Source organism: Protopterus annectens, chromosome 2.part0 (genome assembly GCF_019279795.1).
Source record: "Protopterus annectens isolate FY-2018-M chromosome 2.part0, PAN1.0, whole genome shotgun sequence".
Classification (NCBI taxonomy): Eukaryota; Metazoa; Chordata; order Ceratodontiformes; family Protopteridae; genus Protopterus; species Protopterus annectens.
Window position 1 is genome coordinate 350,262,099 of NC_056728.1, and position 18,759 is coordinate 350,280,857.

Here is an 18,759-nt window from a genome sequence, read left to right on the forward strand (position 1 = left end):
CCACCTCAGAAAAGTCTCTCCTTAGCAAAGATTTATCTTTTATTCCATCTGTTAAATCTAGACTGAGTTAATTCTGGATTTGAAGTATTTTGGCAGGAATATCAATTTGCAGCTTGAATTCAGGACAATTGAACAGGAAGGCAATGTTCAGACATTTAAAAAGCCCAGTACGTATATACCAAATTCACACCCAGTTATAGATACTTTTCTTAGAGCATGCGAAGATGATGTAGAAAAATTGCACATAAATAATAATAAGAATTCTGGTATTTATTAGAATCTAAAAATTGAAGAAAGAGAAGCTTTGTTTGATCTAAGAAAAAATGACACTATTGTTATAAGACCTGCGGATAAAGGAGGGGCCATTGTGATAATGGACAAACAAGATTATAATGAAAAGATGACAAACATATTGTCTGATGACACTACATATAAAAAGTTGAACAAATTGGAGCTAAGGAATTTTGAACAGGGAGTGGGAGATAGCCTTTATGATCTGCATGCAACCAGGATGCTGTCAGATCTTTTTGAATATATGAAAATAGAATATCCAGCAATTCTGTTAATCAACGGCCTAAGAAAAGTACATAATGATATGAGTAATCCACCTATGCACCCAATAGTGCCTGAAAGAGGATGGTTAACAGAACCAATCTCTTTTTATATAGAAGACCAGATGAAAGTATCCCTAACAAGAATTGACACTGTGCTTAAGGATACAGCACATTTTCTTCAATTGTTACAAGAAGAGGTATATAATTTGGAAGATAAAAGTGACCTTAAATTGGTGACATTGGATGTAAGAAGTCTGTTTATGGTCATATCAAATTATTTTGGCATAAACTCAGTACATAAGATACTCAATATGCAGCAGATATTTGATGGAAATACTATTTTGAGAATATGCTTGTTACTCAGAATTGTGTTGGAGAAAAAAGTTTTTGTTTATGGAGACCAATATTTTTGGCAGAAATGGGTTGTGGCCATGTGTACACCATGCTCCAACACATATGCCAATTTAGTGATGGCACTCTGGGAGAAAGAGCATGTTTTCAGTGCACGGAGTAATGACAGCTGGAGTGAGAATATTGTCTACTATGGAAGGTTTGTGGATGATATATTTTTCTTATGGAAGGGCACTAATGAGAATCTAATTGAATTTGTGATATATATATATATATATATATATATATATATATATATATATATATATATATATATATATATATATATATATATAAACAACACTACAGATTTCCTTGAATTTGATATGAGCTACTCTGACAGGGAGATTGATTTCTTAGATGTCGCAATTGACAGTGATGGTAACTTTGATACGAGGATGTTTAAAAAAGAATGTTGGCACAATCATGTCCTACATAGAACCAGCATGCATCCAGCTCATATATTTAAACATATAGTAAAAGGGAAATTCTTAAGAACATCTAGGCTCTGCACAAAAGATGAACATTATGAAAAAGAAAGTAATAATATAGCTAAAGACTTACAAGTTCATGGTTACAAGAAGCAGGGCATAAAAGAAGGTTTAAAGAATATTCAAGAATTAAGGGGAACAAAAGGGTAACCTTATTTCCATAGATAAAAACAAGGAACATAAACATCAAGCAGACATCAAACTGGCATTAGATGCACGCTGACATATATTAATGATATTTCCTCCATATGTCAAGTGATAAAAGATAATTGGAAAATTTTAATGACGGGTGACAAAATCGGAAAAATAGTGGGTGACAATCCAAGATGCACTTTTGAAAATAAGCCCACTTTAAAGAGGTTCTTATGCCAGCAAACTCAAGATGTCAAAAAGGACTTAATTAGCAGGAGAGGTATGTTTCCCTGTCATAGATGCAAAGCCTGTTCATATATAGATAGTAACCATCGATTTACACATCCTATCAGTAAACAGGAATATGGAACTAATAATTACGTGGATTATAACTCAAAGAATTTAATTTATGTAACTAGATGTGACAACTGCTTGGCTTTCTATGTAGGATAGACTAATAGCTTATTTAAGGAAAGGATTTTGCGACACTATAGTAACATCAGATTGAATGTCAAAACAAATGCCTTAGCATGTCATGTACATAAATATCCCACTCAACAAATTCCTATTTTCTTGTTTAGAGAAGGTGGATTTTAACAACAGAGGTGGAGACATTAAAAACAAAACTGAAATAATAGAGTTGAGATGGATAGTGAATCTACGGGCTGACAAGCAACCTGGCCGGAATAGCATGGTCCCTTTAAAACCCTTATTAAAGGGTAGAAGTCTCAGGAAATGATGTAAGAAATTGGCTGATGGGCTCTATTTATTTTGTATTCACTTCAAGAGCTGATTATGGATCTGAAGAAGGCATTTTGCCAAAAGCTCTTGTCCGATATGCAGCCAGTTTTTGATTTTATCTGCTCTATCTGTTTAATAATTTTTTTTTGTCAGAAATTTTAATTCAGTGGATTTTCTCTCCCGACCATGGCAGAACAGCGATTTCATTTAGTTATGCTACTTTTAGTTTTATCAGCTGTTCTCTTGGTGAGCTGATTCATTTCTTTCCCTTAATTTTTTAGTTAGTACGGTAAGGCTATTGGTTCTGTTTGTCATATGATTATTTATTGATTGTATTTAAGTTTTTGGTCTGATGTCCAATTGTAGTCTGATGAAGTTCTGATTTTAATTAAAGAATGAAAGAGCTTACTTATACATATTTCCTGTGTATTTTGGCTGTAGTCCTTTGTTGAGTTTATCAGTCCCTTAAGACATACTTCATTAACCTTTCAGACTCATGCAATCACAATTGCATGCTACAATGTTCAATTAAAACATTGCCAATCACTCAAAAAGATACCGTTATGCCTGCCATATGCATTTATATGCTCCTCACTTCTGTTCTCACCAGTTGTGAATGTTCTCCATAGTATGCAGTCACTACCCACTATGGGGTATTTTCTAATGCACTAACACTTTAAAAACAGATAGAGGGGTTAATAAAATGGCACTCACCATATGGAATAGATGCCTATTGAAAGTTTAGAAACCACAAATGCAGTCCTTGGTAAACCAGATAATTTAAGTATGGAGAGGGGAATTATTAACTAGTGATGAAATTTGTAGTATCTTGTAATGTTCTCTGTAAACTGAGTTACTGTTTTCTTGCAGTTATTCTATAAGTAAAGGGGTGTGTGTGGTGCATCCTCAATATCTGGAGTGCAGCAAGATGATGGCCTCCTGAAAAAAAATGCCATAAAACTATGACAGTGAAGTTTTTAATTTGAGATTTTTGTCAGTACCAACATTTATTTATTTCTTCTTTCTTGCATTCATTTATTTATTCATTTTAAATTGTCAAGACTCATAGTATCAGATATGGAAGCTATTTGGAAAACCATTCAATCCAAATCGCAGCCATATGAATTTTGATGTTCTGAAATTTTAATGTTATAAACCAGAGCCATATATTTTATGTAAGTACCATGGTTCTGCTACAAGCCCTCAAGGCCCAAGCACTCAAAGACCACTGTCTCAAAGCCATAGCTCATGTAGGCTGCTTCTCATGCTTGAACTTATCTATGAGTTCAGGTAGGCACCTGCTGCACCTTACCTGAGCCCATTATTCGAGTCTGAGTGAGGTTAATGCAGCAGCAATGGAGAGCGAGTGGGACTGGGTGGAAGTATATATCAGGGCAGTGATTAGTAAGAGGTTTAAGGTTTAAGGAGTGAAAGGGTGATTTTAGGGTTAGGAAGTGGGCGCAGGTTTAAGGGTTATTGAACAGAAAGAGAGATTTGGGAAAGAGAGTTTTGACTTTAGGATGAGAAAGGAGGATGTTTAGGGTTAAGGAGTTAGCAGGAAATTTAGATTTAGGGAAGGAGGTTGAGTTTTTGGTTTATTAAGCTACTGGGGATTTTAGGGATAGGGATGGGAAGTGGAGTTTTACGGTAAGGGTTGAAGACACGGGTTAGGAATTGGGTGGAAGTTTTTGGGTTACAGTTAGGACTCTGACAAGGCTATACCATTTTATAGGGCTGGGTGTTGAGAGGGCTAAATAGTTATTGGAGACTGGGCTAGTGGGAGATAGAGCACTTACTTTTCGAGCAAGTGGCAGCGAGCAAGTATGTTGCAAGCTGCTAGCATGCAAACACCTGTAGTAGGCCCATGTTCCATTCTATGTGTTCTAAATGTTGTGCACTCTTCATTTATGTTCTAATCCATTGAATTTTTAATTTGTTTAATCCACAATTATGTTTAATATGCATAATTCAGAATTGTTAAAATTATGAATATTTTCATACATATACATTTTTTTTATTGACGTTGATCTCTGTCCTGGGTATTGCCAGAAAGGATCTTCAGATCAGCCCACTCACCTGGTTACCAAATCTTCAATAATTAATTAATTAATTAAATAAATAAAATTCTACCTACCTAAGTAATTATCAGCCCTGGAGCTCTGAAGTGTTGCACTCTAACTTTCAATGGTTGCATCCTGAAGCTTATTAACAACCTCTGATAATAAACTCACAGTACTACAACTGTTCATAGGTTTAAAATTAAATGTTACCAAAGAAGTATAAACAGCAGATTGCTCAACACAAAGCTCATTTTTACTGTGTTAGCATTAATTACATATCAAGTATTGAAATGGATTTTATAAACTTGAATAAACAAAGTCAGTGTTACTTCAGCAGTATTTTATAAACCTTACAAAACATCAGTAAATCATACTCATATTCTTTATGCAGCTTTTGAGCTTTCATATGAGGCTGACATTCTGTTTGTGTTATTGAATGTCTGTTCAGATAGTTACAGAGATATGATAAAATATGCCTGCGATGCCCACCACTGCTACCAATATGTGATGGCCACCAATATGTGTTGTCCCCACACTGGGACAGTAAACTGTCTTGTTTCTGAGAGCTGCAAGCCCCCATCAACAGACAGTTTGCCTTCCTGGTTGCTGGTCTGTGATGCAGCTGTGATTAAGGCTTTAATCATTGCTACATTAGTCAGGTTGGCATGCACCAGTCCTTTGGCTTGGTACATCTCAGCCAACTGCTTCCTTGTCAGCTTGCCATAATCCTCTGCTGACATCCTTGCCTGGTCTCCCTGACTAACTAAGCTAACAACAAGTAAAGAAATAAAACTATTCTGATATGAAATTTGAAAATCTACCGTGTGGCTTCTGTAGAATACAAATACCTTCTTTAGTAACCACTGCTTACAGGCTACAGGAGTTCAAGATCCACACCAATGTTCACCAATGTGTGAGCATGTGATGGTCCAACCACTGCAACCAATATGTGATGCCCACCCCTGCTACTAATATGTGATTGCCACCAATATGTGTTGTCCCCACACTGGGCCAGCAATCAAGGAGCCTAAATCCTCATCACAGACACTGGAGAGGGACGTGCACTTGGAATACAAATGGATACACTCAGTATTTCCAGATGCATACCTCTCTGTATCAAGTACAATTTCCCTTAAGATCACACAGTGAACACACTCAGCCTGGGGTCTGGATGTTGCTATATCTGTCTTTCTCCAGGTCCCCGATAAGACTACCGACTGGTACAGTTGTAGGTTTAGGTCCTCAACTGAGTGCCCAAGCCAAGTCCTCCAGCACCCTCTCTGTAAATCCAGTGCTTTGTTTCCCTCCCCCAAATAGCTGACACACACACACACACACACACACACACACACACACACACACACACACACACACACACACACACACACACACACACACACTCACACACATCTGGGAAAGGCTGGCACAGATTTACCTGCTTTGTCGGCTTCTGCCCAGAGTATAAGGTAGTTATCACTACCACCAGACACTCCTCAATCAGCTACTCTAAGGCCCTCAGCAAAAGGTGTCCAATTATACTGTGTAATATTAATAGTAATATAAGTGGTAGTAGTTTACCAAGATGGCTAGGCCTTCTGCAGCGGCCCATGCAGTGTCACCAAATAAATATATGTTCTCTCAAAGGTTAGATACTTTCTACAAGGACTAGTCACAATAAAAATTTTAAATATATTTAATAATAAATAATTAACAAACATGAAAATATTGAATGAATATTTAAGGTAAACTACAGAGTTGAAATCACAGAAAATACTGAAATTTACACTGATGGACACACTCATACAAATAAAGAAAAACATTCTCTAAACTAAGCTTCACTATATCCCTGACTGGTCTAAAATTATTACTGTTCCCTAGTTAAGTTACTACCAGAAGGCAAGATGCTGTGGGTGACTGTCTTTCTAGTCAGACTTCCCAAACAGAATATTCAATACTCCGAGATTTCTCTTTTTAATATCTAAAATATAATTTCCAAGAGGGCTGGCAGAATGACCTCATCTGATCATCTGACTTTAGGTTCTCACAGTATTCCCTTTTGAAGCTGAGACAGGAATTTAGCACAGATATCCATAGCACACATCCAAATGTCTATGGCAGTGCCTGGGGCCTCCCCTCTTTTTACTGAGTTAATGAGCAAAGGCTATTTCCCAGGCTTATCATCACCAGAGCTATTCAGCACTGTGGTGTGCTGTTTTAATGGTTTAACAGCTTATTTAAATTTCCCTTATTTTTCTTAAAGTTAACCTTTGCTGTCCCACTATCCTCTATTAAAACGCACACATTTAATTCAGTTGCAATAATACATACACATTTCTTTTCATTTCTGCAGGGTGCACTGTTGATACATTTTAACACAAGCAAACCTCACAAATACATTTTCAGCACAAGCATCTGTACAAATCAGTTTGATATACAAATGACATACAGTTCTAATACATTTGCAACCCAATCATCTTGTATTAATCAGCTTGATATTCAAAGTACATATCATTCTTTACAAAACTCCAGCTGGCTATGCTGACACTTACCCATATCATCACAAATGATGATCTGCAATAACAAAATATCTCTCTAGGTAAATATCTCTCTAGGTGCACTAGAAAGATGTTACGCATTAATGCAGTTGTTTGTTTGTTTGGTCATCCCTATTTTCAGAAGAAAAATCTCATTAAGGGACAGTTAGTGCGGGTAAGCCGAATGACTTCAAAAGATGCAGAATACTCTGTGGAATGTAAAAATGTTTGTGAAATGTTTAAAAATAGAGGCTACCTAATGGGATTAATACAGCAGACAATAAGGGAGGTTAGTGAAGGGAGAAGTGGTAGATTCACACCCATTTTAGGGCAAGAACTAGCTGAATCCTCATATACACAAATTTTGAGTCCAAGCAATGAGTCTAATGACAGGAAAGATTCATATATTTTGGACTATAATGGGGATTCAAATGTTATAAGAATGGTGGTGAATCGTGAATGGGATAAATTTAAACAAATAACTGACATTGAACCAACAGTGGTGGGACATTTGCAGTTTACTTATAGACGGGATATGAATTTTAAGAATTTTTTTGAGTATGGGGGTTCCAAAGGGCACTTTGGTTCCCGTTTGAGAAGAGGTACATATAAATGTGGGGCATGCTCCCAATGTAATCATATTGTCAATGCCCCTTCTATTGAGATTCCTAGTAGGAAAAGAGAAATTAAGAGTAAGGTTTATGCTAATTGTAATAGTAGTGGTCTGGTCTATTTAGCAACATGTAAAAAATGTGGTTCCTTTTACATTGGGAAAACGGAACGTAAACTTAAGACCAGGATTTATGAACATCATTATGAGATCAGTAGGGCCAATTCAAGGAATGCATTATTTTGTCATAAATTAACATGTTTACAAGCAAGTTATTTATTTTTTGTCCTGGAAATTGTTCCAAAAGAAATTCGGGGGGGGGGGGTATGTTGGAGGCAAAATTAGAGTACCGGGAACTGTACTGGCAAATAATTTTGGAAGCCACCAGGGAACCCGGTTTAAATGATATGTTCTCCATTACATCAGTTCTAAAACTTAGATCAGCTAAGCTGTAAAATTTAGTTTTGGTTGCCAGTTTTTTATAGTTCCATTAGAGGGCAGTGGTTTATTTGTGAATTAATCCATCATAACATTTTTTACATAAATATATTTCTTTTAACAATATTTATTAACCACATCGCATGTCCCTAAATGATTTTAATAGTATTACTGGCTAGGAATTATTAACAACAACTGTTTTTATTCATTTTATTCAGTTTTAGCAAATATATGCAATTACAGCATGTAATTTGGGTTTTTTTCATTTAATACTATTTAAATGAGTGGATTGTCCAATAGTATTTGGGTTTTGAATTGTGTCATAGTATATAAATGGAATTGATGTTTTGTAATAGTATCGGAGGAAGTGATAGTACGAAAACGTATACGTGTACTAGCAGCGTTCATTTGTTCAATAAATTGTGTTTGTGCTACTTCGGCTCTTATTTGGCTGCTCGAGTGGATTATGCTGACACTTACCCATATCATCACAAATGATGATCTGCAATAACAAAATATCTCTCTAGGTAAATATCTCTCTTGGTGCACTAGAAAGATGTTAAGCATTAATGCAGTTGTTTGTTCATTAGTTAAATATGAAACATATGTCAAAATCCAACAACACAATATTATCTCTAGGTGTACTGGAAAATATTAAGGTATTTAGTACAGTTGTCTTGCTCATCATATAAGTTTTAACAGGAAATCTTTCAGTATATGTAAGTACAAAGATGAAATTATTAATGTAAATGTGAGCAAGGAATATTAGTTAACTAGATACATTAATTGTATGATCCATGTAAAATATATAAAGGCATCACAATGGTATAATGAATTAATATTCATAAACCTACTAAAAAAGTTTAAATTTTTAAACTTAACCTTCTTAATAACCAACCCTCAAACTTGACACAAAATAATTAAGTAGCTTATGAGATCCAACAACCAGTTTTCACCTCCAGTATACAATGGATGGCAATATACATACATACATACACACACACACACATATATATATATATATATATATATATATATATATATATATATATATATATACCTGAACAAATCAATCAAATAAACGTTTGATTCATAGCAATATAGTAGTTCCTTTCAAAACAGTAATGTAGTCTTTCTTTACTCAAATTCTTAAGCCTGCTTGCCAAATCACTCCATAACAGGGCTGTCTGTTCAACCAACCAATTGATTTTATTCTTGAATTTGCAATATGCTTTAACAAATTTCACTTAGAATTTTAAGGTAAGTTTTTTTTTTATATTCCTCATCAAATTCAACCAGTCAAATATGGACCTTTTAAATCTCTAAAATCATAATAAAATCTCTGACTTCTCTGGTCCTCCAGTGGATATAACCCTGATATATCTATTCCCTCTTAATGGTCCAGATAAATGAATCTTGTAACTCTTTCTGTCCAATGTTTATGAATTCTTTCACTTTGATTGCACCTGCATTTCTTACTGGTGCTGGTAGTGTAAAAGGGGGCATAATGGAGACATATACTGAAGAAATGGTCTAGTCATGTGTTCTAGCATTATTTTATAGGATGTGACAAAGTAAAAACTATGACATATATTGTTTGCACTTCTCATATACTGTGACTATACTTTAGCATTTTAAGTTATTTGCTGTCACCTTTGCACTTTATAGCAAAAAAAGGCAGACAAATACGGTACTGTATACTACTGGTTTAAGTAGTTAATTGCACTGTATTACATTGCATCTGTTAGTTGTAGGTAGTCTGTTTGGTCCTTTTACACTTGGGCTCCAAACCAGCTATTCTGCATTAAAAATGTGTTTTTCTGCACCCTTGTGGCAGAAGTGTGCTGGTCTAACCTATCTGAGTTGAGGATTGTTTGTGGAAGGCTTATTGTGTGCTTTCCTGATTGGTAGTTAGCTTAAGACTTGTTTCTCTTTGCTCATATTTAAGCCTTACATTTGTCCAGTGCTGCTGTTTGCACAGCAGTGGTTAGCAGTGCCCTATATAGATGCAAAAGCCTAGAAGCTTTGTTTTTCCCTAAACAACTGTCAGGGAAACCCTTCCATGCTTTTCTGCTACTCTAAGAGCAACTCAGTTGTGCACTGAGCAGCATTACCTTATTGATCAACCTTAGCCTACACAAAGTATAGGTCCCTCTTGTAGTCTCAGCGCTACCAGCACAGTCCTGTCAAATTCACCCATTCTCTTCCCTAATAAAATATACAGTATGAGCCAGTTATCATGGACAGGCAGTTTCCCCTCATCTCTCCAGCCAGCATAATAGATATGGGCATCCTGAGTCAATGTAGCAATTGTCCCTTCTATACTGATAACCACTTACTCTTGAAACAAACAAACAAATACTTTATGTGAGAGATGAGTTACCCTATGAAACTGGAGGCAAGACTCTTACATAAGGATCAATTGAATGCCAAATAGGCTGTCAGCACACACACACTTCCCACACTAAATAGGGACATGACACATAAACCCACATATGCAGAGATACTCACTAGTAACTTACCAGAATATCAAAGGCTTCCCAAATGGAAACCAATTACACACATAATGATGCAAAAAACAACTGTAACACATAATAACACACACACACTAGTGTCTCAACAAATAAGCCCATAAGGTGTAACACCACAAAACCCAATCTGTTGGTCATAAGTGACTCCATTGTGAGACCCACAGATGTTCCCCTCACCAGGCTGGATAAGGAGCAAGCAAGTTACAGTTAGCTGCCTGTCAGGTGTAAGGATCCATCAAGTCACTCATGCACTCAAGAAACTGAACCACATTGGTGTGACTCTGTCAAAGTCTGTGTGGGGGTAAATGACTTCAGATGCACCTCACTGGACTATATGAAGAGGTACATGACTGAGCTCTAAGATTATGTTTCATAGGCAGGTATAAGTCTAGCCTTAAGCAGGATTCTGCTTTTTCCAAGGATAATGCCACAATACAAACAAGCTTCTGGTGTCAGTCCAAGAGGATCCAATATCTGTCAGCCTGGGAAGACATAGTCAACAGGCCACACTGCTTTGCCAGAGGTGGTCTGCACCTGACTCAGTTGGGCTGTCAGATACTGGCAAAGGCATTATCCAACCCTATTTGACCTTTTTAGGCACTGTCAAAATAACCAACCTCGCAACATAACAAAATCCTCTCTAGATAAACTCAAGATACTAGTGCTTAATGCTAGGAGTCTAAACAAGAAACTGCACTCCCTTGAAGCACTCCTCACTTTGGATGAGGCTGACATCTGTGCAGTTACCAAGACATGGTTCAAAGGTGTGGAAAGCACCCTGGCCATGCAGGGCTACAATACATTCAGACCACAAACTGGACATGAAAGAATGAAAGGAAGAGGTATATTCATCCTCATTAGGGATAAGTACATCATAAAACTGGTCATGGGTGATTTTAGTTATTCTGCCATCGACTGGGAAAGATACATGACCGCAAACATGCTGGCTCAGAAATTCTTGGACTTTGTCAATACAAATGCTCTGGACCAGCTAGTCAGCACACCCACAAGAGGCTCAAATGTCCTGGATATAGTACTCATTAACATAGGAGAGCATTGTGCCCTCCCCCGTGTGATGTCCTCCCTGGTAAGATAGGACCATATATCAGTCTTGTTTGATGTAATTATAAGATTAGTTATCTCATCAAAAACACTTAAGGATTTTTCAAAGACAAATTGCCTCCTACTAAGTGATGGCATAAGAAGGTTCAAAGCCCCCTCAAATGCAGATAACATGGACAGCCATGTAGAAATGTACACCAATGCCCTGCATAACCACTTAAGCAGTTGTATAGAATCAGCTGTACCTGGCCATATTAAAACCAGGTCTTGCCAAAAAGACAAACCACTCTGAATGACTCCTAGTACAAGCGGGCTATACAGCAAGAGAAATAAACTAATGTCAAAGAACAAGAAGGAATTGTCTCAGCAGAGGAATAAATCTCTCTCTAGCTTAAACAAACAAACTAGAGATCTTGACAAGTCCTCCAAAGGTAATTATAAAGCAAAAATAGCCTCCATAGGTAAGGATAATCACAAGGCATTCTTTAACTATATCCGAAATGTAAAAGGGAATACCCAGTTACACACTGAACTGGTTGAGGATGGCTCCACCCACACTCAACCACAGGTAATAGCCAATCTGCTAGTTGACAAATTTGGAGCAAATTTCACTCCCCTGTTCCCTCCAGCCATCCTCCAAAGTATACCTGCCACCATTCCTCAGCCTATTATCTCAAGAGAGCAGGTCATCTTGTCACTCTCCAAGGCCACATACACAGCATCAATGGGACCAGACAACATCCCAGATTGCCTTTTAAACAACTTAAACATGACCTAGCAGATCCGCGTGGATCCCTGTTTAACCACAGCCTGTGAACTGGCTATGTTCCAGCTGAATGGAGGATAGCAACAGTAATCCCCCTGCACAAAGGGGGACCATCAATCAACCTTGGGAATTATAGGCCCATAAGCTTGATTAGTGTCATCTGCAAGGCCATGAAAAGAATATTTATGGACCTTATTAACAAGGACATAGGTAAGCTCCAAACTCTGAACCCACTCTGAACCCAGAGTGGATCAATTAAATGTAGAGCATGCCTGTTAAACATGATTGACTTCTTTGAGAAAGTCAACAAGGCCCTGGACAAAGGAATGACAATGTATACCACCTATCTTGACCTAGCAAAGGCATTTTACCAACCCTCCACTCAGGTATTATAGAGAAATCCTCCCAATTGGGAAATAACCCCTACCTTCTCAGATGGGTAGCCAACTGGTTCACCGACAGGACACATAATGTCAAAGTGGGTGACTTCACTGCTAGCAAAAGATCAGTCACCAGTAGCATACCACAGGGTTCTAATTTGGTCTCCTTATTGTTTGGAATTTGTTTCTTAGACGTTCAAAAAAATTTGGATGGCCCGTAGCTGACCAAGTTCGCTGACAATTGCAAATTAGGAGCAATCATTGAGTCCCCAATTATGTTAACATACTGCAGACAGGGCTAATACAGACAAATGATTGGTGCCAGAGCTATGGATTAAAGCAAAATGAAAAAACAATGATTTATTATTTTCTTTTGGAAATCTGACATCCCTGCTAATTACATTATGGACAGCACCCCCCTAAGTCATCTGAACTTTGACCACCATGTAGCCACAGTAGTAAGGAAATCCTTCTGTGTAGCACATCTTATAAGTAAAGGCATCACATGCAGATCTAAGGATGTTATAATTCCATTATACTCTGCCTCATCAGACCAATAATAGATTGCAAGCTCCCTTTTGCATGTACCTCACTAGACACCTTCAACAATTAGAGAGACCACAGAGGTTTCTCACCAAGAAATTACAGGGTACACAAAACAAGTCTTACATGAAAAGACTGAAAGCCCTTTCACTGTATTCTCTCTTCAGTAAGTTGCTAAGGGGTGATCTGTGCCTGGCTTACAGGGCAGTCTATGACTTGGCCCTGATGGAAATGGTACACATTTGTAAATTAAACTGCATGAGGGTCACTTGCTCCAGGGATCTTAACCTAGTCTCTGACATGAACAGGTCATGCTGAAGAGATAGCTACATCTCCCAGAGACAGCCACTTCTCTGGAATAAGTTTCCAATTCACGTAAAACAGACCCCCTCCCTGACCCTTTTCAAACTTAACCTAGATCAATGGATGGGTGACCACAAATTTACTCCTGGAGTATTGCCCATGTACCTCCTGTACAGGGGAAGTCAATATTAACTATCATAGACCCTTACCTCTGGGAACTTCTCTCATCTAACCACCGACAATTGGTTCAACTCAGCATGAATACGGCTAGACTTGAAAGAACTCTATGGCCATTAGCTTAGTAATCTTGTATGAACTGAGCAGTTCAAGGGAGGTTGGCATAATGGTTAAGATATTTTCATAACAAACACAAGGTACAGGGCTTGATTCTCATATGGGGGTAATTGACTAGGCTTAAAATGGCCCACAAGGGCAGTTAGCCTAGTATTAATCTATGAACCTATAAACACACTATTAACCTATATCATGTATTATGTCACACTGTGTAAACAGCTTCTACAAAGTCCATTACATCAGTATCTTGTTATGCTGTGCTCTGTTTGTAGTTGAACTATGGCAAAACTCTAGCCTTTTCACACTATATTAAAATACTCACCTGGGACCATCTAGTTTAAAATGCCATACAATCACCTATGATCTGTTATCTTCTTCATATTCATCAGGCATGCCAAGTGCTATCACTGATGAACTTTCTTCTGATATAGGTTACATCTACTTCTAAAAATTATAAATATCTTATTATTAATCTTAATTAAACAAATGTAGTACAGTTTGGCACTACTAACAAGCTATCATAGCCCTGAAGAAACAAGTTTATTCTCTCAACAATCAGAATATATTGTTTTATATATATTTATATATCAAGAGAGAGAAAGAAAGAGAGATGGAGTAAGAAACATTTGTTTAAATATGGTAGTGTTTGACTTGATTAAACCCTGTAATTTCTAATCATCTAGGTGAACTACATGATAAAATTACCACATAGATGACAACAGCACTATCCCTTTCCCAGTAACTTTCCTTTGTGTGAGGCAAAGCCAAACCAAGAGATTCTTCTTCTCTCAAAATGAATATGATTTATATGCTATAATTACAGCACTGGCCACTTATACCAAACTCCTTTAATCAATGAAAAAGAAGCTATGATAATGTTTCTATAGTTTATACACTATAGCAGTACATGTCCAGTGTCTTCTATTTACATCAAATTCTTTTAATCCCTGCCCAAGATGCAGAAACCTTTACAAATGCACTCTATGAGCACCTACAAGGATGCATGGATCGTGCCATCCCTAGCAAAACCAAGACTCACTCCTCTAAGAGAAGGAAACCAGTTTGGTGGACCCCTGCAATAAAAGGCTATACAATAGAAGGAGGAAACTAGTTCAGAAAAAAAGTAAATCTCAAGAAGGAAAGACATCCCTGATCAGTATCAATAAGAAACTAAGGTCCCTCATGAAATCATCCAAGGCTAACTTTGAAAGAAAAATAGCCAAGGATTCAAAAGATAACCATAAAACCTTCTTTAGCTATGTTAGAATCTAAGTGGCAACTCACAGATATGCACTGAACTAGTGCAAAATAGCACAAAATATACTGAACCTACTGATATTGCCAACATCCTGGCATATAGATTCAGTGCAAACTTCACCCCCCTCTCACCTCCAAAAGGGCCCACAACAATACCGGAAAAGTGTAGTGTCCCAAAAATCACAGACACACAGGTGAAAACAGCCCTTTCAAAAGCCAAAAACACAGCATCAATGGGACCAGATGGTATCCCAGGCTGCGTCTTGCATGAACTACAGAACGAACTAACCCCCCACCTAAACACGCTGTTCAACCTCAGCCTTTCCACTGGCAACATGCCCATAGAATGGCACACAGCAATGGTTATTCCTCTCCACAAAGGAGAGGCCACAACTGACCCTGGTAACTATCACCCCATAAGCCTGACTAGCCTGGTCTGCAAGGCTATGGAGTGCATCATCATGGAACTCATTAACAAAGACATTGGGAACCTCCAAACACTTGACCCGACCCAGTTCGGCTTTGTTAAGGGCAGATCATGCCTACTAAACCTGGTTGACTTATTTGAGACAGTCACCAAGGCCATAGATGAGGGAAAGGTGGTTCACACAGCCTACCTTGATCTCACCAAGGCTTTCGACACCATTCCCCACTCGGGTAGTACAGAAAAACTTACCATCCTGAACATAAACCCCTATGTCACGAGATGGGTTGCCAACTGGCTTACAGACAGAACTCACACGGTATGAATAGTGGGCTCCAGGTCCGACTCTAAACCAGTCACAAGTGGTGTCTTGCAAGGCTCGGTCCTGGGACCCCTACTGTTCGGCATATACTTCACAGCAGTACAGGCAAACACAGGAGGACTATGGCTAACCAAGTTTGCCGATGACTGCAAACTGGGAGCCATAATTGACTCTCCGACTGACATGGACATCCTCCAAAAGGGCCTTACTGAGATGGACACCTGGTGCTTAAGTCATGGCCTCAAGCTAAATGCCAAAAAATGCATAGTCATCCCATTTAGGAAGAACAAAACACCCACAAATTACCACATAGGTGGCAGCCCCCTTAATACAGAAGAGGTAATAAGAGATCTGGGGACCCAGGTAGATAGTAATCTCTCCTTTGACAATCATATTGCCAAAGTAGTTAGGAAATCCTTCTATGTGGCCCATCTAATTACTAAAGGGTTTGCATCTAGAAATAAAGAGGTTATAGTGCCCCTCTACTCGTCACTCATTAGACCCATCATAGAGTACAATGTCCCATTTGGGATGTACCTCACACGACAGTTTTAGCAGCTGGAAAGACCACAAAAGTACCTCACCAAGAGGATTACTGGCCTCAAACATATGTCCTGTGTAGCCCAACTGAAAAAACTCCGGCTGTACTCAGTGGCATATCACTTACTCAGAGGTGATCTCTGCCTGACTTACAAAGCCATGTCCAACTCAGAATTGATGGACATGCTCCACCTAAAGAAATCTAAGTCACTGCAAGCCATGCGCTCTAGTGAGCTAAGCCTCACCACAACAAGAAATAGAACATGCTGGAGGGATAGATTCCTGTCACAGAGACTCCCCATGCTTTGGAACAAAATTCCAAGTTACATCAGGCAGAGCCCCTCACTAACACTCTTCAAGAGAAACCTTGACGAGTGGATGGGTAACAGAAATTACACCCCTGGGATCACTTTATTGGCTTTGCTTGACAGAGGATCAGTTAATTAATCAATGGGGTGGTGAAAGCCGACACACTCTGGCTAGACTTATAAATGCCGTTGGGAAGATAGACTAGTACCTATCTATGAACCTATGAACCTATAATATGTTTTTTTAACATACTTTTTGCCTCCATACCTTACTGACCACCAAGCCTTTCCCCAGTTAGATAATTCCTGTTTGTTCCCCACACTTGGAATTTCACCCAGTGTGTTGGTGTTAGAACTGCCCAGGAAGTGGCATCATTCAGGCAGCATGAGGGTGCTTTGTGCCCTTGCTGGCATCCCAGTAATAAGAGAAAATTTAAATGGCCCTAAGCTCACCCTTAGGTAAAGGGGACATGTGATATGGATCACTGCAGAGGCTTCCAATGCCTTCCCCATTTGTGAACATGCCTCTATAGACCCATGCTGAAGGCTGCCTTGAAACAGTGGTTTAGTAAGCTTAATGACTGCCCCAAGGCCACCAATTCCTTTGCCAGCCCTCTTACAGGGGATCATAGCAGTGCATAGCAGGCACTTTCTCACCCTTCCTCCTAGGAAGGACATGCCCACACTCCTGACAGCTCTGTCAGGTGCTTGAACAATTAATCAAATTAGGCCATTTCAGCCACATTTATCTTCCTGTGCCACTGGAACTGCTATGGAAACTATGTTGTGCTGATTCATTAACCATCCACCCCACGGAAACATCACTTTATCGCTTTAAGTAAACACACTTGTAAGAGACTGAAGAACAGCACATTTCAACTGCTTTTTCATATACAAACAGACCCAGCTTAACTTTTGCCCTGCTGTAGCACATTGACTGAACATTCATCAGCAGATAAATAAACATGTTAATATCATAGATTCATATTCCAAAATATCCCTCAGCTCTGGAACAAATGTCCACTACTTATCAAGCAAAGTAGCACCCTTGCGCCCCCAACAAGGGAAATCTAGATAATTGGATGGTCATCCTGAAATTCTTACCTGGTCTGTTGTGTGTTGAACACCTTGAGGCAGGAGGGAACAATTTTATATATATATATATATTTTTTGCTAGACTTGCAATGGTCAACCGACTAATTACCTTGTATTTACCTATGAACCTACTGAATCTATTTCCGTTCTTTTTTCTTTCCCATGCTGTTTGAATTCCATGCAGTAAACTCTTTATTAGTAATACATGTTTTTCTCCATAGTGCATGAAGCTCTGCAGAGGTCTTCTTATCTAATTCAAAACAGCCATAATTGCATCACAGTATATCAAAGAAATCATAGAATACCGAAGGGAGAAATCAGTGCATACATGTTGTACATAGCAGAGTTACTTGTAATTTCTCACAGGAAGAGGAGGTAATTTTTAAGGTTCAACATCGATTTGAAGAACCCAAAACATAGTCATCTAATGATAAAATCATGAAGCTGATTAACAAACAGACAAACACATAAATAAATAAATAAATAAATAAATAAATAAATAAACAAACAAAATGACAAAAATTGAGATGTGTTACTTATGGTTAGCATAAAAGCCATACCAAAATCAGAAATAGTATTTGTTAGGCCCTGCTGTATGTGTGACCTGCGTCATCCTTTTTTATCGTAACTGTTTTTTTTTTTATGTCGGGAAGTATCAAAACATCTTTCACAGTATTTGAGACCAGGCATATTCTTGTTTTGTTAACCATATTCCATCAAACTATAACTCTTTTCCATTAATCAAATGTTGTTATACAATTCCTATATGCCCTTGACCCTAAGATGGGGGGGGGGGGTACCCTACTGAGATTTTTACTAGTTCACCTTTGACTGGGTACTTCAAAAGTAGTCTCTGTAAAATATTTCTGTAACTAAATGTGCCAAAATGTAAACAATGCACAGTATGAATAGCTAAATATCTGTTCTGGCATGAATTTTCCTTACCTGACTTAGCTCCTTTATTCTCCACCCCATTCGGTCATG